This window comes from Babylonia areolata, chromosome 3 (assembly GCF_041734735.1).
Source record: "Babylonia areolata isolate BAREFJ2019XMU chromosome 3, ASM4173473v1, whole genome shotgun sequence".
NCBI lineage: Eukaryota > Metazoa > Mollusca > Gastropoda > Neogastropoda > Buccinidae > Babylonia > Babylonia areolata.
Genome location: NC_134878.1, coordinates 1,557,501 through 1,581,500, shown reverse-complemented (window position 1 = coordinate 1,581,500; position 24,000 = coordinate 1,557,501). Strand labels below are relative to the sequence as shown.

At 48.6% G+C, this 24,000-nt stretch overlaps 1 protein-coding gene across 7 annotated transcripts in view; it reads right to left on the bottom strand.

Annotated features, from left to right (window-relative positions):
* Positions 1-24,000, bottom strand: part of LOC143279662 (tyrosine-protein phosphatase Lar-like) — a 342,687-nt gene that overhangs the window by 252,607 nt on the left and 66,080 nt on the right. For all 7 annotated transcript variants that reach the window (XM_076583704.1, XM_076583705.1, XM_076583702.1 and 4 more), the window contains one exon: positions 8,284-8,688. The gene's annotated coding sequence lies outside the window, so the exon portion shown is untranslated. The remainder of the gene's footprint in view (positions 1-8,283; positions 8,689-24,000) is intronic.

Here is a 24,000-nt window from a genome sequence, read left to right as displayed (position 1 = left end):
AATGTATAACACTGAATAAAAAAAGAAAAGAAAAAAAAAAGAAGTAAACAGCAAGCCCATTCCCAAATAGAATGTCTTCAAGCAGGCTGGTGTTTGCTTTCTCCCTGTAAAGATCAAATAAAAACAAACAAACAAACAAACAACAACAACAACAACAACAAAACCCAACTTGTCGCCGAGTACTTGTGGACCTGATACTGCTCTCTTCACCGACCCAATCTTTCTGCACCTCGGGTTCCTTCTGGCCACAGCGTATGTCAGGGAAAGGACTGGAAGCTGACTGAAGGCCAGTGGAATCATGTCTTTTGACGGGAGAAAGCCGCTTGGGCAATGGCTACCGGACAACTTTACACATCAAAGACATCATTCGTCTTTGTGGACACCACTAACCAACACCCCCCCAGCCCAGCCCACCCCACCCCACAAATCCTGTTCCCATCCCCTGCCTCCATCAGGGGGTCTGAGAGCTATGGAGTGCTTTTCCAAGCCCATCCACTCAGCCCCCACATACCCCCCCCCTCCCCCCCCCCCTCCCCCCACACACCTGTCACTGAGCGCACGAGAGAGAGAGAGAGAGAGAGAGAGAGAGAGAGAGAGTGTGTGTGTGTGTGTGTGTGTGTGTGTGTGTGTGTGTGTGTGTGTGTGTGTGTGTGTGTGTGTGTGTGTGTGTGCGCGCGCGTGCTCGCATGTCTGTCTATGAGTACCGGCTTCTCCGGGAGGAAATATGATCTCTGTGCATCCCTTCGCCACCTCCCATGATTCTCACATGAACTCTTCCAATAAGATACCGGAACTGGACTACCAGCAGGCAAATTGTGCTCAGCTGGCTTGATCCACGAAGCCTTGATTCCAACAGCACCAAAAGTAAGCACAGAACCCATCTTCTCCTGTTTGTAAACCACGGAGATTGTCACAACGTCTTCAGCAAGGCTGGCGTTTGCTTTCCACACCATGAAACAACTTTAAAAGCATCGCCTCTACAGGGGAAACCGGTTTCCCCCTCTCTCTCCTTGCCACAGTCTTCCTGGGCTCCCGGGGAAAGGACGAAGCTGACTGAAGGTCGGCCGTCTCAGCCCATGTCTTTGACGGCGGAAAGCCGCTTGGGCAACAGCATCAGACAACTTTACACATCAAAGACGTCTCTTGTCTTTGACTGCCCCCAACCCTCCACCAACCTTACCTCCTGCCATGTCCTCCACCCCTCTCCACACACAAACACGCACACACACAAGCTCCCCAGTTACTCCCCCTCCCCAGCTCCTGCCTTCTACGAGGGTTCAAAGCTTTGGAGTTCCCTTGAAGTTTGAAGTCAGCAGCTCTCTCCCTCCCTGTGGACACCAAGTCGCCTGGCACAGTTTCTGTACCAGCTAGCTTTCCTGTCAGTTCTGAGCTCTTCTGAGTGCTCTTTCTCTCCATTAATCGCCCTGAGCGTTCTTTCTTTTCCGATTCACTTAAGAGTGCATCCCGCCCCCCGTCCCCCCCCCCCCCCTCTCTCTCTCTCTCTCTCTCTCTTCACTGCTTGTTTCTGCTGCACTCGATTCATCTTTCAGACACTTTTTGTCGATTCATATGTATGTCTCTCACTGTGCGTGCGTGAGAGCGCGCGCGCGCACGGTGAGTGTGCATGCGTGCGTGATTGCATGCGTGCATAAATGTGTGTGTGACAGCACACGCACGCATGGTGCACTTTCACTACACAAAATTAGCTGGTTGTTTCTTTTTTCATACAGGAAGAACAAGGCCTTATTTAATGACTTCCTGATATGATATTAAAGACCATATTTCCTTTGGAGTAATCTTCCTAGGATTCGTCGTACTGTGTAATATTAATAAATAACATATACATAGATATAATCAGAAAAAAGTAAGACAACATGAAAAAAAAAACAACCTATAACGTAATGCTATATGAAAACAACACATCCAATCCGGTTCATAATCTCCCCTTTGTAGTTTACCCCCCCCCCCCCCCCAACCCACGAACCCCTTGCACCCACATCCACATACTTATCATGAAAATAAAACAACAGTAGGTTGAAAATGATTTCTCAATCCACCGGATATAAAAAGTTATAATATGATAGTCTCCTCAAGCAAAAGCACATTTCCGTTTCATTATCCCCTGGAACAATAATCATGTTAACTTCTACACCCTGCGACCCATCCAAACCAACTGACAACATTCATTAGAAAACTACTGATAACGGCTCAAGGGAAGCAGCCTGGGGGAGAACTGTAGATAATGACACAACCACAAAACACGGCCTGCGCCACAACCCTGGTCCAGCACAAGGTGATGATAGATAGATAGATAGATAGATACCCACATCAACCAACAAGCCGTGCAGTGTCTTCACATCGGTGAAAGAGCAGACAGCCGCGATCTGCCCTTTGGCATATAACACACGGCCAACCTTTGAACATGGTGGAAGAGCCCCCCCTCCGCCCCCAGCCCCCGCCCCCCTCCCCCCAATCCCCCCCAATTCCCACCTGCCCTTCACAGCTTCAACCCAGTTGGGACAATCACAGCTTCACTCACTGCCTGACAAATGTCAACTGTTCCCCACTGGCGAAACAAGCCACCCATGCTCTTTTGGCAGCCGCTCAACAGTGAAAGCCCACAACGGCTAACAACGAAACGATGGTGAAGAGGGGGGACAACAAAAGGAAGAAAAAAGGTAGTCTGTGTGTAAGTCGCAGGGTGAAACGGCCTGCAAACTGTTAGGCCATGGCTGTTTCTCATTACCCGTGGTGACAACCAACCAGCAGGCTTGCTGACACGGTGCTTGTTTGGTTACATTTTTACTCACATCATTCCCCTTTCAGTTTTTTTGGGGGAAAAAAGCACTGAAAAGAGCTTGCAGCAGAAATTCATGAAAAAATTCATATGTCATCCATAGAGGGGGAAAAAAAAAATGAAAGACAAAAAACTGATGAACATAACTGCGGGTTTTTTTGTTGTTGTTGTTTGTTTTTTGTTGGGGGTTTTTTTGGTTTTTTTTTGTGTTTTGGGTTTTTTTGTTTTGTTTTTGTGAAAGCAACAATCTGTTTATATTTTTGTCGCAATTTTTTTTTATTTTACACTCCGCTAATGTTTGGATTTTATCTCAAAGTTTAATAATAAGTCCTGCTGTATCTCGTCTTAGTTATCATTTTGCATTCCAAGATATGTTGTTTCTCTGGATATCTGTTAGCGAATCTGGTATTTCTGGTTATTTTTGTGTGCGACGGGTAAACAGAGGGCAGGTGGTAGACGAGGGGGCGTGGGGGATGGGGTTGGGGGAGACAGGGGATGGATTTTTGCGCTCGCGCGCGTGCACACACACACACACACACACACACACACACACACACACAGTTTCAGTGGGCCAGACATATTAATAATACTATGGAGTCGCCAGATTGAAGGAGCGAGATGCATGACAAAGCCCTAGCCATGAGAAGCTTGATGCGTCATCATCCAGTCTGCATGTCGAATCCTATCCACTCCCAACATAAAAACCTCAACCTAAATGACCATTCATTTTCTCCAACCTTACCCAAACTGTATGGGCATCACGCGAGCACAGGAAGAAGGGAAGGAAGAAGGGGAAGTAAAGAAGGGGGAGGGGGAGGGGGTTATGAATGGTAAAACGGAGAAAAGGAGATGGGGAGGGAGGTGGGTTAAAAACATAAATAAAATAAATAAAAAGGCTGATGAATATAATGTCTGAAAAAAAAAAAATCGTTGATCAACGTAAGATCGAAGTTTCTATCTCTCTTTCTCCCTCTCTCAAAAAAAAAAAAAAAAAAAAAAAAAAGTATCATGATTACCCGATGGAAATATTTGCAAGTTCTGCTTAGAACAGTTGTCATATTCATGTTATATCATAGCATATTACTGTATTTCACATCATCTCCTCTCGTCTATTTTCTTAATTTCTTTCTTTCCACATGTATTTGAAATACGTCTGGATTGTTACGATTATGATGTTTGTTGCAATGTCTTTTATTTTCTCGTCTTTCTATGAATTTATTTGTTTAACATTTAGTCATTTTCTTTCAGTGGTTTTTCTTCACACCTTTTCTTTTGACATTTTTCCCTTTCGAGGGCTTGATGAAAACAAGCAGTGTTTGCTTACTCTATTACCCTCAGGAAAAAAAAAAAAAATTCTGTGTGTGTGTGTGTGTGTGTGTGTGTGTGTGTGTGTGTGTGTGTGTGTGTGTGCTTACTCTAATGCCCTCAGAAACTAAATTCATGCATTCATTTATTCATGCAGTCATTCTCTCTCTCTCTCTAAAAAGTCTATCTCTCTCATTACTATATATGTATTTATACACATTATTGTCATGAATGCAGGTATCATGATTATGTACCTGTAAATGTTTACTGTGCAACTGAGTGTATTTGAAAGTCATGTATGTATTTTATAACCTTTTGTTATCTTGTGAACATTTTGAATTCATTTCTCTTTGCCCTGGGGGCTGGATGTAAAAATGCATATGCATGCTTATTCCACTTCCCGCAGTAAAAAGATTCGTTCGTTCGCCCCCCCCCCCCCCCCTCTCTCTCTCTCTTCCTCTCCATCACTCACTCGAACATCCACCCACCTCTCTCTCTCAGGATCAACAGCCTATTTCCCTTCCAAAACAAAAGGCCGACAAAGGCTTGCACCAAGAGCACGGGCAGCCAGTGAGACGGAGTACACATCACTTGACCATGGAGTGCTGTGCATACTGTCTGACAGCGCCGCCAGGTCAGGGACAGGTGAGAGATCCGCAGATACCGTGCAATGATAACAGGACGACATGGCGTCGAGGTGGAGGTGTGGAGGAGAGAGGGGGGCAGGGGTGGGGGATACAGGGCAAGGACCAGAGGAGTGGGTATTCGTGGAATTACCGCAGGCACAGTATAATAGGAGGGTGAGGAAATGAGGTACATGAATAGAAAGGGTATGGGGCCCGGGGGCTGGGAAGTAAGGAGAGAGAGAGACAGACAGACATACAGAGGAAGAAGGCATACAATGATATTATACAGATGCACAAAAACAGGGAGAGAGTCTAAGAATCGTATTTCTTCCAGAAAAAAAACCCACCCCGTGCATAAAAAGGGAAGTAGCCCGCAGCAACTCGCGTCTCAACCACAGCAGCCACAGACCAACAGAGCCAGCACCACACACAAACTGTTATAGCCAGAGGGGCCAGACTGACCTGACCAGTCAGGAAGACAAGACCTAGACAGACAGACGAACAACACAACCGAACGATGCTCTCATCTCACGGGCATCAGGATCCTCACCAGAACGGTGCCTCGCTGACTGTCCCACCCACAACTGAGAGCGGCACAGATCTTCCCTTTCAGCAAGGAGAGTGTGGGAATCTTAGCGGAGGAAACAGCTCAAGGCACCGACAGGTGGGAGGGGTGTGGGAGCGAGGGGGGGCAGGGAGCGGGTGGCTGAAGAAACAAACAGGGAAGTAGGAAGGGGGATGCGGTGGAGGGAGAGACGGCGAACACAGCCCCCAGAGGGACAAGGGTGCTGAATGTTTTCAAAACAAACACAGCAGGTGAATCCCACAGGTAAACTATGCACGGCATGGATCTGGGTGAAATTCCAGGAGGGAGAATCGTAAGCTGGATAGAAAGTCTGAGAAAAAAAAAGAAAAGAAAAGAAGAGCAGGCTGTGTGTGTGTGTGTGTGTGTGTGTGTGTGTGTGTGTGTGTGTGTGTGTGTGTGTGTGTGTGTGTGTGTGTGTGTGTGCGTGCGGAGGAGAGGGGTAAGAGAGGGGAGGGAGGCGATGGCACAGACATAGAGGACGGGGGAACTAACTGCTTCAACACATGCAGCAGATGTTACCGTATGATAGGCACAGGTGTGATTTCCGTAATCGAGTAGGAACGAATCGAAGGAGCAGAGAGAGAGAGAGAGAGAGAGAGAGAGAGAGAGAGAGAGAGAGAGAGAGAGAGGGAGAGGGAGAGAGAGAGAGAGAGAGTAGTGCAAGAGACTGTGTGAATGAGTGATTGTGTGTGTGTGTGTGACGGGGGGGGGAGGTGTTGGAGAGAGGGGGAGAGAGGGAGGAGAAAGGAAATCGGGAGGAGGGGTGTTGGGGAGAAACGGAGCTCAATTACCACATGTGAAAGAAGTGTGATACCCATAGTTGTGCGTGACTGCGTGGGGAAAAGACCACTTCCATTCAGCCCGATGGGAAAAGGGAATACAGGCAAGATGCTGCTCTATAGGAGACGGCTTGTGGCAAGGGTGGGGGAGGGGTTAGGGGGGGAGAGGGGGTTGCAAATGGAGGAGGCGGAGAACGAGAGGCGGACACACAGACAGACAGACAGACAAAGGGGGTGTCAGGCTGACAGACAAACAAGAGACTCGGAAAGAGAGACAGACGTGCATCGAATTTCATTCACTTCACACCAACGCTGGGAAACTATACCTATCCAGTTTGCAGACACAACGGAAAGAGTGGGGGAGACTGAGAGGTACATTTATATGTAGGAAGCCATCACACAAACCCCCCCCCCCCCCCCCCCACACACACACACACACAGACACACTATACACAGCAATCCACACACACGCAGACCGAGCAAAGCGAGCACTGTACAGCTAAACACAGACGGCAGGAAAATGCCGCGCCACGATAGGGGGTCCGGTCCGGTTTCCTGCCCCGTCTGGAAGCCATCACGGAAGGTACCAGCGCCACAGACCCGTGGCATGTTATGTTTGAGCACCACTGCCACCCCTGACAACGTCATCACCAACATGCAGGGCTTGGGCGACGGGGGTAGGGGGGCGAGTAGAGGTAAGAAAGCCTTCAGAGTATAGGTAGAGGTTGCAGGTTCCTCCTTCCTCCACGCACGATCGCCTGCCGCCGGTGAAGAAGAACGTGTGCCCCCTCGATAGAAGAACAATCACCGGCTACGGTTCTGCTGCGGATGAGGCCAGATGATACCGAAACTGGATATACCTCCTGCCCAGCTTCCTGTTTTCCGTTTTGGAAGCACGGCGAGGGACTGGTTCCCGGACATCCCCCTCCCGCCCTCCATCCCCAATGAGGTGTTTGTTGGAGGCTGCCTTCACTTTGTTTTGGCGTTCGTTTTTTGTTGGTTTGTTTTTCCCCTCATGTGTGTGTATGTATGTGTGTGTGTGTGTGTGTGTGTGTGTGTGTGTGTGTGTGTGTGTGTGTGTGTGTGTGCGTGCGCGTGTGTAATGTGCATGACTTTGAGAGTATTTACCTTTTCTAGTTTTGTCTGTACAGCCCCCCCCCCCCCCCCCCAATCTTTTTTTCCTCGGCCCTTTTTATGTGGATATTTCTTGTCATTGAACTACTTTCTGAAGACAATTTTGGGGGAAGCCAGTGCTACCCTTTTGCAATGTCTTGAAGCCATCTTAATAACCTCTATTTGGGAGGACTGTTTCCCCTTTGCAATGTTCTAAAGACGTTGCCAGCTCCGTCAGCTGTGGAATTCGACCCTTTCTGTTGATGGTGTTATGATAATGAACATGAAGACTGTTTGACCCACTTAATACAGAAGTCGTTGCATCTATTCTGTCAAAGCCTCTGTTAAAAACGCCTTGTTCTGTACTCATTTATTCAGACACTCACCTGTTTACTCTCTCTAAACCCTCCTTCACCCCTTTCTCTTTGTCTATAATTATTCACCTCTTTTCTACCTGAGAATTTCTACCTCTGATGAAGGTAACCATGCAGTCTCCATGTTCCCAATCCACTCACTCAGTTATTGCCCCATTTTCCACTCACTGACGACGTTTACAGCAGCACGCGCCTCGTGCCAGCACTACACAGCAAAACGTCAGCTTTTCAGAACATCCGTCTTGTTTTGTCTTGGTGTGCTGAGTGTTCCCCCAGCTGTGTTCCTATAGTCTCTTAGAAACTTTTACACATGCACGCATGCACGCACGCACGCACTCACGCGCGCACACACTCACGCACACACAGACACACACACACACACAGAAGCCGAGACAGGGGGAAAAGGTGGGGGCAGAGGCAGAGAGAGATGGGGGGGGGGGGGAGGAGAGGGGCCGGGGGGCAGAGGAAGGGAGGGAGACAAGAGACACAAAATGAAAAAAGAGAGGGTGGTGAGAGACAGCGAACGGTGAGGGAAAGAGGGACGGAGAGAAAGAGACAGGGAGGGATAGAGGGTGTTTGAAGAAAGGAAGCCAAACATTCTCACAATAACAATGCAGGGTCGGGTGTTGGGGGCAGAGGAGAAGGGATATATAACAACATAAAACAAGTACTTTACAACAACAACAACAAAACCAACACTCACCAAGTGTTTGAATCAAGAAACCAAAGGCTGCGTCGTTGTTGTCGTCACTGGTCCTTTGTCTCTCTCTCTCTCTCCCCTCCTGTCTCTCACTGTCCCCTGTCAGCCCACACAGCACAGTACCGGCCCACACCTACAACATCAATGTCTCGTCCTACAAGTCTCTGTCCAGCGGAGGGCGGCCCCTAATGGGATTAGCGTGCTACCAGTAATCCAGGCGGCGGTCAGAGCTGTCACACCGGACCTCACAGGGCCAGCAGATCGCTGGGGGCCCAGTTACGCCGAGTCCCGGCCCCAAAGGTCGTCAAGGGTGATGGGAGGGAGCAACTCCTTGGCAGGGGCTGGGGATGGATCAGCCACGGGAGGAGAGGCGGGGTCAGATGCTAGCGGTCCTCCTCTGCCCAGAACCTGTAACACGATCAAGGGGGAGGTTCCGTTAATTTCATTGTCTGGGTATTGTGTCATTCTGCTTGATGATACATAACACTGCGTTCGAACTTGGAAACAGTTAGTCCCCTTAACACTTAAAACAACAACACGGACAAAATTATTCTTCGAATACGTTTGAAACTCTAGAAATTCCCTCAAAATCTCCTCAAGAAGCAATATCAAAGACTGAAAAAGACGTCTGAAACTTTACTAATTTTCTCAATGCCTGAGGTTGGGTCGTATGCGTTTCTGGAAACAGCCAGTATATATTTGTAACTGGAGGAAGGGAATGTGGTGTGTGATGTTGCCAGTAAACGCCAGGCGTTCCAGTCGACTGCACGTGTACATCATCAACTGTCAAGTGCAATGCTGTACACTGCGGGTCTTACAGCAGTGAACTTTTGGAAGTGTGTAGGAAGTCATACAGAATACAGTACTTCACTTAAAAGTTGTTTTGAAGTAAAAACTCTTCACAGTTTCTAGATATTTGTTCCTGGTGACTAGAACTGCGAAACAGAGAGAGAGAGAGAGAGAGAGAGAGTGTGTGTGTGTTTGTGTGCTCGTGCGCGCGCCCTCACATAAGTTTGAGTGAGTGAATGAGTGAGAGGGAGTGTGTGGGGAGCGGGGGATTGTGGGTGTGGGTGCGCGCGTGCGCGCGCGCGCGCGAGAGAGAGAGAGAGAGAGAGAGAGAGAGGGAAGGAGGGAGAGAACGCAGGAACACAGGAAATTTAATGCGATGGTCACCAGCCTGTCCACATGAGAACACGCACACAAAGATAACGATTTGAAAAAAAACAAGGAAAAAAAAACAGATTCAACAGAACTAAAACACAATTGCTCTGCCACGAAATTTGAAAGAGAGAGAGAGAGAGAGAGAGAGAGAGAGAGAGAGAATGTTCAGTTGTTAATTAATGTGGGCTCGTTTCCCTGAACCGTCTTCAGAGTAAACTGACAGACGGACTCTCATGCATATCAGTTGATACTGACACAAAACAAAAAAAGTCCTCTTTTCATTCTCAAGGGGTTTTTTTGTTTTTTGTTTTGTTTTTACCAGAACCGTATTTTATATCACGACCATTCTCCCCCCCCCCCTCCCCTCCCCTCCAAAAAAAAAAGCGTTGGGAAAAAAAGGAAAAGTATTAATCAATAAACTGAATAAAGCATAAATAACAAAACTATGTGACGATCAAAATAATAATGAAAACAAATTAACCAACCACGCAGATGATCGGTTCAGAAAGGATTCCTCAAAGTGTCAGCTGTGGGGAGGCGCACGCACACGCGCACATGCACACACAGAGAGAGAGAGAGAGAGAGAGAGAGAGAGAGAGAGAGAGAGAGACCCATGCCCAAGGCTAAATCAAATTAAAACGGAGCCAAGATGTCTCGCATCAGCTGAGGACCTGATGAAGCCGACGCCGCAGCGCCCAAAGCAACAGCCCCAGGCTCCTGTTTATCCGCAGCTCATTTCATTTTCCTTTTCAGCCCCCAACATGGCCACAACAGGACCTTCCTCTTGACGAATGGAGGAGCATCACCCTGCCCCAATCCCTCATCTTTTTTTCCTGACAAGTCTGCCGGGTTCTGAGCCGCGCCCACACCCACATCCTCAGTCACCCAGCACGTACCCCCCCCCCCCCCCACCCCCCCAACACACACACACATAGTGTTGACCCCGTTTCTGCTATCGACAGTAATCAATCCAGGATACTCTGACTGCCCCTCTCCACTCTTCGTCATTCGTTTGCTTTCGTTCTCTCACTCGCTCCTCTTCTGCTGTGTTCTGTCGCTCAAAGTCACAACAACTTCGCTTGTTTACAGCAACGAATGGCCACATTTAACTGAAAAAACAAACAAAAACAAACAAAACCAAAACACACAAAAAAAAAACCCCATTAACCTCGCCTTTTAGGTTGCCCTGTTATGTTTTCTGAGGCGGCGTACACTGAGAAACATACAGACCATCCATCTGCCACACACGTACCCAAGCATGAACACGCACGCACGCACGCACGCACAGAGAGACACAGAGAGAGAGAGAGAGAGAGAGAGAGAGAGAGAGAGAAGCGGTAGTATAGATCTAGCGTTTCCACAGGAGAGCAGGCACCGGCAGTTCCCCTTGCTTTGTTCTCTCTAATCAAATCAGGCCCGTCCCCTGTTGTCAGTGGCCAATCTGGACCCGCCTGTGATCCTCCCTCCCTCTCCGAGTCCACAGTGAGAGGATGAAGAAGCGAGTGGTCGAGTCTGAGAAAGACGGCAAGATGGAACATAGTCTGGAAGAATCCAAGATCAATTACCCGTCAGTCTTTTCCCTCGAGACGGACAGACTGACAGGCCCAGGCAAAAATTCATATATATATCAAAGGCAGACAGACCTTTCTTGTCCCGAGACAGACATATCGAGACTTATCACGTATGGAGACCGACAGACCTTTTTATTCCCACCCCAGAGACATAGTGAGGCACTTATCACGTAGGGAGACAGACAGACCTTTTTATTCCCACCCCAGAGACATAGTGAGGCACTTATCACGTAGGGAGACAGACAGGCCTTTTTAATACCCCCACAGACAGACATAGTGAGATACTTACCACGTAAGGAGACAGACAGACCTTTTTAATGCCCCCAGAGACAGTGAGACATTTATCACGTAGGGAGACAGACAGACCTTTTTAATGTCCCCAGAGACAGTGAGACACTTATCACGTAGGGAGACAGACAGACCTTTTTAATGTCCCCAGAGATAGACATAGTGAGACACTTATCACGTAGGGAGACAGACGGACCTTTTTAATGTCCCCAGAGATAGACATAGTGAGACACATCACGTAGGGAGACAGACAGACCTTTTTAATGCCCCCAGAGACAGTGAGACACTTATCACGTAGGGAGACAGACAGACCTTTTTAATGCCCCCAGAGACAGTGAGACACTTATCACGTAGGGAGACAGACAGACCTTTTTAATGCCCCCAGAGACAGTGAGACACTTATCACGTAGGGAGACAGACAGACCTTTTTAATGCCCCCAGAGACAGTGAGACACTTATCACGTAGGGAGACAGACAGACCTTTTTAATGTCCCCAGAGACAGTGAGACACTTATCACGTAGGGAGACAGACAGACCTTTTTAATGTCCCCAGAGACAGTGAGACACTTATCACGTAGGGAGACAGACAGACCTTTTTAATGCCCCCAGAGACAGTGAGACACTTATCACGTAGGGAGACAGACAGACCTTTTTAATGCCCCCAGAGACAGTGAGACACTTATCACGTAGGGAGACAGACAGACCTTTTTAATGCCCCCAGAGACAGTGAGACACTTATCACGTAGGGAGACAGACAGACCTTTTTAATGTCCCCAGAGATAGTGAGACACTTATCACGTAGGGAGACAGACGGACCTTTTTAATGTCCCCAGAGATAGACATAGTGAGACACATCACGTAGGGAGACAGACAGACCTTTTTAATGTCCCCAGAGATAGACATGGTGAGACACCTTTTTAATGCTCCCAGAGACAGATATACTGAAACGTATCTCAGATTTTTCCCCAGACACCGGCTTTTACAGTTAACTCAGAGACAGACAAACCTAAACATATTTTCTGAGACAGATTGCAACAGACAACTCAGACACATAGATCTTTTCTTCAAAGCCAGTCAAACTGGATGACTCGGTGACTCACAGAGAGACAGACATTGTATTGGCAAAGAGGTACTTCCTTCAATGGCTCCCATCCCTCTTCTCTGCTACACACCACCGTTTGAACAGGCTGTTTTCCCTTATAAATTTGCATTTGGAGCAGAAAATCGAGTTAAGTTTTATATAATTATATTAATTACGTTATGAAGCGCATGTGGTGTCTGCGTGACATGTGGTTTTGGAGCATGCATGTTTTCACTGCATGGCACGAGATGGAGACAGGGACAGGAAGGGTGGGAAGAGAGGTGGGGGGGGGGGAACTAAGAGATGTCTGCGTGTGTGTGTGTGTGTGCGCGCGCGCGTGCGTGCGTGCGTGTGTGTATGTGTGTGGTCTTCCTCTGACTTAGTGTGAACTAAGACCTGACCCAGTGCCAGGTTAGGTAACGAGATAAAGTGGTGCGAGCGAACAGTCGTGTACTGCTAATGAAAGGATCTGTGGAGCCCGTGAGAGAGGAGGGGAAAAAAAAGTGGAAGGGGGGCGGGGTCTTGGGGAGGGCGGGGGGCGGTGGGGGGGAGCTTGAGAGACAGACTCAGAGACAGACCGGTAGAGGCAGGCAGACACAGAGACATTGACGTAAAGATTAAAGATTGGAGGTGATGGACAAAAAGCCTCACTTTTCTTATTATCATTCGACATTGTTTTACGCCATGCAGAAGTACAATTGCTCCTGCAACTAACTGTTATTATCATCATTACTGATATTCATCTTAATCGGGTTTTCTTTGAAGAGTTCAAGACTGACGCTTGCGGACAAAAACAAAAAAAACAACCACCACCCCCCCACCTCCCCCCAAAAAAAGAAAAAAAAAAGGATGATTGTTTCCACTTGTGCAACTTCAGCATCCATCTTCTGTTTGCCTGGAACCATTTTCCCCTCCTAACTGCTTCAGCAAAAAGAATATATCTCTAACAAACAAGACACACGTTCTGTGTTATGTGTAGCCCGCGCTCTTTGTTATTCCAACACTCCAGCGAAAAGTGCACCTCCAACACAACAGCCCACCCTCTCTCCAAGACTTCCCCCCAACCCTTCTGTTCTCTCCATCCTTCTGGCATCCCCACCCCTCCCCTCCCCCACCACCCCGGCCCCACGATGGTGCACAATGGAACATCTGGCACGGCAGACAGGCTGCTACCTGATCTCTTTAGCGAGGTGCTGGCTCCTCTACCTGTAAACCATTTCATAGCATCCCCCAATCCTCACGTGGTGCCGAGGAGAAACTCGCCACTTTGTTTTCAGAAAAGCGCTGGCCTGCTACAGTGTCTACTGTAAGGCACGGCTGGGGTGAGGGGGGAGGGAGGGCAGAAAATGCACAGCTGTGACGTCTACTCGCATATCAGGAAACGAATACGAGATCCTAAAGACGACGTGCTTAGCGTTTAAACAATCGTGGCAACTTTCTTTTATTACTTCAAGGGAGTGACGAGGAACATGAGAGTTCACTCTTTCAGCAGCGGGGATCACTGATTATTTCCGCCCTCCCTTCCCACCTGCTCTTCCACATTGACAACTGTGGGTGTGGAGGACAGGAGAGACATGAAGGGTGGGAGGGTGTGGGGACAGGAGAGACATGAAGGGTGGGAGGGTGTGGAGGACAGGAGAGACATGAAGGGTGGAGGGTGTGGGGGACAGGAGAGACATGAAGGGTGTGGAGGGTGTGGAGGACAGGAGAGACATGAAGGGTGGGAGGGTGTGGAGGACAGGAGAGACATGAAGGGTGGGAGGGTGTGGGGGACAGGAGAGACATGAAGGGTGGGAGGGTGTGGGGGACAGGAGAGACATGAAGGGTGTGGAGGACAGGAGAGACATGAAGGGTGTGGAGGACAGGAGAGACATGAAGGGTGTGGAGGACAGGAGGAGACTGAGGGGTGGGACAGGAGAGACATAGAGGTGTGGAGACAGGAGAGACATGAAGGGTGTGGATGACAGGAGAGACATGAAGGGTGTGGGGGACAGGAGAGACATGAAGGGTGTGGAGGACAGGAGAGACATGAAGGGTGTGGAGGACAGGAGAGACATGAAGGGTGGGAGGGTGTGGAGGACAGGAGAGACATGAAGGGTGTGGAGGACAGGAGAGACATGAAGGGTGGGAGGGTGTGGGGGACAGGAGAGACATGAAGGGTGGGTGGGTGTGGAGGACAGGAGAGACATGAAGGGTGTGGGGGACAGGAGAGACATGAAGGGTGTGGGGGACAGGAGAGACATGAAGGGTGTGGAGGACAGGAGAGACATGAAGGGTGGGAGGGAAGTAGTGTAAGGAGGAAGAGAGAAACACTAAGGAAAAGGCAGGGATGGGTGGGAGACGCCGGGAAGAAACCCAACCTCTTCAAGACCTATTCCTTCAGACCTGGACACCCTCACCACGTGAACATCAGTCACGAACCAGAAAACACCCACAACGAAGTACCGTCAGACACGTTCTCCACTACCATCAAAACAAAACAATCCTCCTTTTGTCCCTGTCCCCTCCACACCACACGCGTGAACCTCCCTGCCTTACCAACCACACACGCGGTGCAAGTCAGCACTTTTCTCCCCCCGGATTAACCGCCCTCATTTATTTAGACAAATGAAGGCAGTGTCTTATCACCGCCAACGATCCAGTCAGCCGCACACACACCTCACCACAGTCATCACCCCAAACCTTCCCCTCCTGATGGCAATCTCTTCACAGCCTTCAACACGCAAACCAGATCCGACCTGCCGAGTGAAAAGACAGGGGAGGGGTAAAAAAGTGAGGGAATAATACGATACAGCCAAAACCTTCTTCCACCTGAACCATCCGTTTTCTGCTCGGTGAGCAAGTCGCACTGACGTGTCTTGAGAAACCTTAGCCAGTCTCCCTCCAGTAGAATGAAGCACTCGGAAAGTCTTACATGCCAGTTTTTTTGCAGTCACACAGCATAGGCTTACTCTCTGAATAACCTTGTTCGTGAGAATAGCTTGGAGGGGGAGAGGGGGAGAAAAATAGAATCGTCACAGTAAAAACTGAGACAACATGGGAGTTGTTGCCGTGTACGTTTTGTTGGGAAAGTCATTTTTTCAAAAAGCCAACATTATCATCATCCTTTCAAATAGTCTGCAAGGAGATCTATCCAAAGAAATCTGTTGTGCAAGACTAAGTTTAACTTTCTATGAACAGCACAACTACGTAAAACACACACACACACACACACACACACACACACACACACACACACAAAAACATGGTCACTGTGAAAGAAATTTCAACATACTACAGGACTGTTAATCTTTATTAAAATAATAATAATAATAATAATGCCAAAGACGAAATACACACACACGCGCGCGCGAGCGCACGCACACGTACAGTTTATCTGAAGCAAACTTTTACCAGAACGTGAAGCTATGATAATATACAAACGCATGAAAAATAAAATAAAACCAGTCAAAAGCTAAGTAAACAAACGTTATCCGAGAAAATAAATCCTACACGCTGTTGAGATGAAAAGGGTAGCTATCTTGTGATGGAAACGACACCGGGAAGAAACACAAAATTATATATATATATATATATGTGTGTGTGTGTGTGTGTGTGTGTGTGTGTGAATCGGGGTTTGGGGGGTAAGCAGAGACAAGGTTGAAGAAGGGAAAGGTGGGAGAGAGAGAGAGAGAGAGAGAGAGAGAGAGAGAGAGAGAGAGAGAGAGAGAGACAACAAACAAACAAACACAAGCAGTACAGAACAGAAAAAAAAAGAGACACTTGCCCAACACAGAGCGAAGACAACCACTTGAACATCTAAAGTCGGCATTGCCCCTGCCTCCTCCTGAGTCTTTCAAAACCAGTTTCATATCCCCCGTGTCTCTTTTTTTTTCTGTTCTGTACTGCTTGTGTTTGTTTGTTTGTTGTCTCTCTCTCTCTCTCTCTCTCTGTCTCCCTCTCCCTCCTTACCCCTTTCCTCTGCGCGCGTGCGTGTGTGAGAGCGGAGGAAGAGAGGGACGAAACGAACGGTTAAAACAAGCAAGAAAGGAAGAAGGGGGGAAACTGGGACATTCAAAAGTGACAGACAGACAACAGAATGACAGAGACGGAGACAGAAAGAAAGATACGGGAAGAAATAGAGGGGTGAATGTATGACTATGAGGAAGAAGGGGGAATAAGCATGATTAAATGACCGAAAGACAAAGAGAAAGATAAAATCACACACACACGCGCGCGCGCAGAGGAAAGGGGTAAGGAGGGAGAGAGAGAGAGAGAGAGAGAGAGAGAGAGAGAGACAACAAACAAACAAACACAAACGGTACGGAACAGAAAAAAAGAGACAAGGGGGATATGAAACTGGTTTTGAAAGACTCAGGAGGAGGCAGGGGCAATGCCGACTTTAGATGTTCAAGTGGTTGTCTTCGCTCTGTGTTGGGAAAGTCAAGTGCTGCCATTATTTACTCCTTCCTCCCCCCCCCCCCCCCCCCCTCCCCTCCCCACCAATCTCTCTCTCTCTCCCAGTCAGAGCTGAACCATTTCTTCCACAGAACAGCACGTTTTCTTTTCAGCCCTGGAACACTCACAAGGTAACTATAAGCATTCTTTCCTTTTTTCTTCTCTTCTTCTGTTTATGCGCTCTCTCTCTCTCTCGCTTTCTCTCTCTCTTTTTTCTTTCCTGTCATTGCGTTTCCCGTATTTCCTCTCGCTTCTCACGAGCTTATGGATCTGCTCTCACTGACTCCCCCCCCCCCCCTTTTTTTTATGTCAGCTACATATTCTGTGTGTGTGTGTGTGTGTGTGTGTGTGTGTGTGTCACAGGGTTCTTCTGCCAGGTGAAAGGGGATGGAGAAAGACACAGACAGGCAAAACAGCGATTTTTTAAAACCACAAATTATGTTCTACTTCGTCAACAAAATTCATTAAATACACATTACGAGATCCCTAACAGAAAAAAAAAATCAGTCTTCTGTTCATGTGTTTTTGTTTTCAACTACAAAATTTGCTGGTTCCTGCGCTGTTTTGTTTTCGTTTTTGTTTGTTTGTTTTTTTGGGGGGTGGGGGTGGGGTGGCCGGCGCGGAGGTTGTGGAGTGAAAGAAAGAGACAGAAAACGACAAGGAGAGGGAGAGAGAGAGAGAGAGAGAGAGAGAGAGAGAGAGAGAGAGAGGAAGGTCGGAGATTGGAAAGAGGGTCGGGGGGCATCAGGGGGCTGGGGTAAAGAAACAGGTTCAGGGAAGCAGCGGGGGCAAGGGGAACCGTAAAGGGAGCAGTAACTGCGTGTTTTGCTTTTTGCACAAAACGTTCCCAATTGGCACCTGCAGGCAATCATCCTCTGAGGGCGCCTCTTGTCCGCCTCTCCCTGCTTCCCCTGCCTGCCATTCCCGCACTGCTCTCTTCACACCACCCCTACCACTCTGTGTATGATGTGTGTGCGCGCGTGTGTGTTGTGCTGTGTGTGTGTGTGTGTGTGTGTGTGTGTGTGTGTGTGTGTGTGTGTGCGCGCGCGCGCGCGTGTACACACACACATAAAATGTACAACGACACATGCCGGCAAAGGGAGAACGCAGAATGACAAACGCTTTATCAATCCAATTTCAGTGGTGTGAATAACGTCTCCCACACCCCCTTCCCGACTGCATATATGTCTCTCACCTTTAAATTTGCCAAATGGAACATCAGTGGAAGACGGGCGCAACAGTCGAGTGGTTAAAGGGTTGCACTTTCAATCTGAGGGTCCCGGGTTCGAATCTCGGTACCGGCGCCTGGTGGGTAAAGGGTGGAGATTTTCCCCATCTCCCAGGTCAACATATGTGCAGACCTGCCAGTGCCTGAACCCCCTTCGTGTGTATACGCAAACAGAAGATCGAATACGCACGTTAAAGATCCTGTAATGCAAGTCAACGTTCGGTGGGTTATGGAAACAAGAACATACCAGTATGGGCTGCCTACATGGCGGGGTAAAAACGGTCATACACGTAAAAGCCCAATCGTGTACTTACAAGTGAACGTGGGAGTTTCAGACCACGAACGCAGAATAAGAAGAAGAATACAGAAGGGATCGGAGACAGACAGACAGACAGAGATAGACAGAGACCGATACTTTTTTTGACATGAGGAATACCCAGAGAGAGGGATGTCATTTTTTTCTAACTGGTAAGGAAGAAAAGACAAAGAGAAGGGAGGAAGGGTAGGGGGGAGGAGCAGAGAAAGGGGACTGTGTGTGTGTGTGTTGTGTGTGTGTGTGTGTGTGTGTGTGTGTGTGAGAGAGAGAGAGAGAGAGAGAGAGAACAAAGACAGGTTACAGAGAGGGGGTGGGGGGGGGGGAGTAGAGTGAGACATGGATCAGGTTCAGCTGAAGGGGTGAAGGGAGATGATGAGCCCTAGCCATTGTCAAGGCACGGACAGGAAACAGCATTGACACACGGGGCCTCGCGCATGGCAAGACACTCATTTCCGCCTCACGTGACATCATCGCCCTTCTGTGTCATCAGACACGTCCACACAAAAAATGAAACGTCACTGCCGCCACCACCACCACCGCCTTCCTTCCTTCTCCACTTTCTTCTCGATCTACGCTCTCCCCGTCCCCTGATTTATCAGGTTCTGCAGCCAGTTCCACTCCCTGAAAGGATCCGCCTGCCTGTTTTCTGGGAGGTGCAGTGGGTGGTGCGGGAAGGGAAGGAGGGTGGAGGTGGGTTTGGAGATTGACAATCACGAATCGCAGCGGGCTGGGGAAGGATAGCTTGCAGAAGAGTGTAACTTCAAGCAGGAACCTGCTTAAATCCACGCCTCCAATGTAAGTTGTAACAGTGGAAGTAGAACATGAATTAAACATAAACTGTTTTAAACATAAAAAAAGCCTTCCGTCGTGAAGCTCATGGAGAAGTGTTGATTCTTAAGTGTGCCACAAAAAACAGAACATTTCAGTGTAAAAATGTAAACATGTATGACTACAATGTAAGTGGTTCCAAATATTGGAATATTTTTTTTAATGTGAGGCAGACAACCTCCTTTCCATATACCTAGCTGTTTACAATATAGTGAATACAATACATGAACACAAAGAAAGCTCTCAATACTACACACGACAAACAAAACCCAAAGATGAACAGTATTTGCTTTGTGGTTCCGGAACTATTAATGACACGACTGATGAGACAAACCGACCATGATTTTTCAACACCATCTGGATCAAATACAAACGGAGTCCATGGAGAACTCATTCTTATCCATGTGTTGGTATCCCATGTGTTGTCAACAGTGTTAAGTGGGAGATAAAAAGATATAATCGCTGCAAAGGTTGGAAATGCCCCAGTGAGTACTTTTCAATGACGGGTTAAAAACAATCTTACAGACTACAGTAATGCCATCAGCCCCGGGATAAGGCCGCTAACTAGAAACAAACACGCCGTAAAACCGACGCTCTCTTCAACCAAATTATGTTTTTGCTCGCCCAGTTGAATTCCAATGGCAATGCCATTCCGGGCCTTTTAGAACAAGGTGAAAACAAAATCACGCCGAACGAAGATATCAACAATCACCCGCACGCGCACGCGTTTGCGAATCAACAATAATGTCTGGTCGAAACATCATCATCCATTGATAAAACCGTCTTCAGTATCCTCTCGGGTTAAATCGGATTACGTGAAGATTTTTGATATCTTTGAAAAGAAAAGAAAAACTATTGCAGCATTTGTTTGCGTGGTGTGTATACAGAAGACAGACAGAGAGAAAGGAAGATGAAGGACGGTAGTGAAGGCTGAGAGAGAGAGGGAAAGGGGGGGGGGTGTAACTGAGACACACGTTAAATTGTTATTATGTCCCTGGGCGAACGTGTGCGAACACACGACTTGCCTCTCTCTTTCATCCGCCCCTTTCCCCCTTGTGTCCCTATAGTACCGTTTCCTTCTTTTCTTTCGACCAGATCACCCACCAGACATGTATTATTTCCTTCTCTGAGCAACCAGCTGGTAGCTATGCATTAGCCACTCAGTATTGGTTCAGCTGACTAAGAAAGCTGGTCCCCATACTTCGCAAGTAGGGTCACGTACCCAGCTGCTTGCTGTAACATACAACTGATTCCTCTCAGCCCGGAATTGGGAAGAGGATGGAGACCCTCAACCCCACCCTCACACCCCTCCCCACTCCCCCTGGTCGGATGATCGTCGCACCAGCAGCAATGCTTGCGAGTCCGTGACGGGGCAAACCCACCGAGCTGAATACATTGAGGTGGCTGGGCAAACCCTGAACAGGACGGCCAGCCTGCACGTTAACCCGTCTTCCCCTCTTGTCTGTGCTGCCACTCCGGGCCGCTCCTCCATCTGTCGCCCTTTCTAAGTGTGTGTCTCGCTGCAAATGTCTTTCTGTTTATCTGCTCCACTCCCATGCGCATCTCTCACCGTCTCCATTCCTGCACCTCTTGTCCCTCTCTCACTTTCCTCCCTCCTCCATCTTTTTCACCCCCACCCACATTTTATGGGAAGGACCGACCGAACATGTGCATTATCCCCCTCATCCCCCCTCCACTACTTCCTTTCGACCACACTGATAATTATATCAGCTGAGAGGCAGACAAACTGACGGACAGACAGATATCAGCAAAGAGTTCATCACATCAAGTAACCCCCCCGCCCCCCCTCCCCTCTTTCCGGTTATGGCCCCAGGTGACGCAATGTGTGAAAAATGGATGAGTTTTAAGCTGAGAAATGGAATCCCGCACGTCGGACTGACTCTTTCCGGTGCTGCGAAGCGTGTGACGCCCAGGAACACACAGACAGTCTGCACAGCGAGCTGTCCTGCCCGATAAACACGCCGCTTTGGCTGCCCACAAATCAGCTCTGACGGCTGCTAACGCCCAAAAAGGTAAACTAAAATAAAACGTTGAAGGGTAGAATGACAGAAATAATTTGTGTTGTTTGCTGTTTGCTGATCGTGTGAAAGCCAAAAGAAAAAAGAATGAATAGAATGAATGGATGGGTGGATGGATGGATGGATTGATGAATGAATGCTAAAGTGAATGGATGTGTTGATGGATGGATGGATGGATGGATGGGCAGATGATGTGACGAATGGATTCGTAAAGAAGGGAAAAAAAGAATAAGAAGGAAAAAAAATGTCAAAAATCACAGGAAAAAAAAAGAAGAAAATAGAAAGAACGAAAGAAAGAAAGAATAGATGAATGAAAAAGAGTACCACATGAAGACTGACCTGTGCCCAGACAATGACAGACAAGGGGGTCTGTATGTGACTGACACATCATGTCGACAGACCATCAGGCGGCAAGCCATGGCAGTGTCCAAGCGGTCTATCGACTTAGCGGCTGACAGGGGCTGGCGCTGTATCCTTACTGTTACAGGAAAACAACTGGACGCGCCAAGCGCTGTATCCGATTAAGACGAAACACTTCCTTTGGGGGCTTATAGTACTATCACGCGCAGCGTATTATGAGGACTAGCGTTCGAAAGAGAGTTAACAGGATTAAATGATGATTTTAGGGGGGCGCCCCCCCCCCCCCCCCCAAAAAAAAAGAAAAAAAGTTGCCATGCTTTGGTATCCATGCGGTTCACCGATTCAGCAATGGGGACATCAAGCGGTGACGCGGCAACCAAGCGGCAAAGCGATACAGAGCCGGAGGCGGCGAGGAACAGACCGCGAGGCGTCAGTCAACAGGAGGGCCGGCCTGCAGTAGTCTGTCATGACGGGCCAGTGTTGCAGGGCGGTCAGGCAGACTGCAGAGACCAGACCGTGTCACTGGACGGTTTGGCCGAACTCCTCTCTACCTCTTCCTCGCACGGGAGCCGCGCGCGCTGCCCGCTACCAGAACGAGGCCCCAGCCGAGGTGATGGTGACGTGGTGGAGGGAACGGATCGATACGCACACACCCTGTACAAACTAATCCACTTCGGCTACCTGGCAACCAGCACACCCTCCACCCCCCACCCACCCCCAATCCTCCCCCTTCCCCCACTGAACGTACACTCCCGTGCCCTCCTGTCGATCGCCTCATCAGCAGCCTCACATCGCCATCAGGCGGCAACAACAACAAAGGGACATCGATCAGTTTCCCCAGCCATCAAGCCACCACGACACGCCGTGCTGAACAGGCGTCCTCAGCTCTCCTCCCCGCCCTCCCCTCACTCTCCGCCCCACCCCCACCCCACCCCACTGTTCACGGCGATGGAGAAAACCACCACATCAGCACCATACTGGCAAACTGGAACTTCAAAGAAAGGGGAGTGTCACTCTTCAGCATGGGTTGTTGGGTGCCGCGTATAAGTCGGATGCTATGAACCGTGCAAGGACATACGTAACTCTAGAAATCACGGCTTTGGTCTTCCAAGGATTGGCGCTAATTCCCGACTGAATCCGCGTGTGTTAGTGTGTGGCGGAGAGATGTGTTAGGGATGGGAAAAGAGAGAGAGAGAGAGAGAGAGAGAGGAGAGAAGACTGGTTCTCAAAATGCGTTTCTTGTTACTACCCGTCTGTCTATCGACTTGTTGTTCGCCGCTCCTCAAACACAACAGAGATCACATTTTACAATATTAGAGGTCACCATCAAACGCTCTTTGTCTCGCATTGATCGCCTTTCATAAACCTATCCCACAACTAAATGCCCAGTCAGAATGTGGTCAATGTGAAGCTGTCCATACTCGACGCCTACGGAGCTTCCCAAAGGATTCTTTATTTCACGACATATAACCGCCTTCTCAGCGACCCCGAGACGAAAAGAGCCACGTCCCAATAACCGACCACCACACGATGCGATGTACTGCAAGAAAGTGCTGACCGTCCATCCATCGTTTTTTTGTGGTTTTTTTTGTTGTTTTTTAAAGATACGGAAACAGTATCGTCATCATCCTACGGAGACTCACATACACACACTCTCTCTCACACTCTGCAGTCTGTGCGACTGACGTACATTGATTTTAACTGCCATTTCCCTGAGCAGTTCAAATCCCATGGGCCCGCGGAATGCAGCTTTCTAGCCTGAAGGGGATTATTACTGATCATCATCAGTAACCACAGCAACGAAAGTGGTATGTATCTTGCAGGCAGTCTCCCTCCAAAAGTGCTCTCCAAGGAAAGGAGGCGAGGCATGAGCGGACCAAGGGCGGGACGCGAACCGCCCCACAAACCGTGCACTGGGTGACCTCAGTGAGTACAGCCCGCCCCGTCACGTTCACACATCCCCCCTTTGTCTGTGTCCTCTCTCCTCCCACACACCACGTGTTCCTGTCATCCACACCACGGGGCTTCTTCCTGCGTCCCCGCTTTCTAGTCCACAACCACAACCACTACCATGGTCTGGGGGCTCCCTGCTTACCACTCCACGATTCATCCTCTCCAACAAAGCAACCAAGGACAACGTGACGTTAAGAGGCGCCAGAAAATAGGTCGTTTAAACTCCATACACCTCTGATACATGTCTCTGGACTCCGGGATCTGCGCTGCCTCCTCCTCATCTCGCCCCGCTCTGAGGTTGTGTGAAACATGTGGGTTTTGAAGATTTGTGTTGTAGGATGTATGCTCCAAAGCCGTGAATTCAATGACAAAAGCAGTGATACATGTTGAAATATAGTGAGGAACTTCAAAATTCAAATTTTAACAGCTGTCCACAAACCAGATGTTCCGATATGGTA